Below are 476 nucleotides of genomic sequence, written 5' to 3'. Positions count from 1 at the left end.
CAGGTGGGGGCGCGGCCAGAGGCTGGGTCGGATGGCTCTGGAAGATGCGGTCAGGCCACTGGGCTTTATCCTCAGGGCCACCGAGAGCTGCTGGTTTAAGCGGGAGAGTGACAAGGTCATATGTACTCTGGCTTCAGATGGGAATGGGTGTTGGGAGGGTAGAGACCGGAGCTGGCAACCAGATGGCAAGACCTGGGAAGTGGCGCTTGTGACGAGAAGGAGTCAGGCAGGGGACGTGCTAAATCAGGATCTGCTGACTGCAGGCATGGCAGAGGCAGAGGGATGTGGGTACACTGACCCCTCCCCCATCACCTTCCTTTTGCCACCAACATGAGCCCCTTTTTCTGCCCCCATGGCTTCCAGCTGGACAGTCAGTCCCCTCTGAGAAGTCCCTGGCGGGAGTTCTCCTCCAACCCTGCTCCCTGCCCCGCCCCCATTTCCTTAGTCCCGCAGACGGAGCTAGGCTGACTCCCGTC

The sequence above is a fragment of the Pteropus alecto genome, unplaced genomic scaffold, assembly GCF_000325575.1.
Source record: "Pteropus alecto unplaced genomic scaffold, ASM32557v1 scaffold49, whole genome shotgun sequence".
Classification (NCBI taxonomy): Eukaryota; Metazoa; Chordata; class Mammalia; order Chiroptera; family Pteropodidae; genus Pteropus; species Pteropus alecto.
This window is presented reverse-complemented; position numbering follows the sequence as displayed.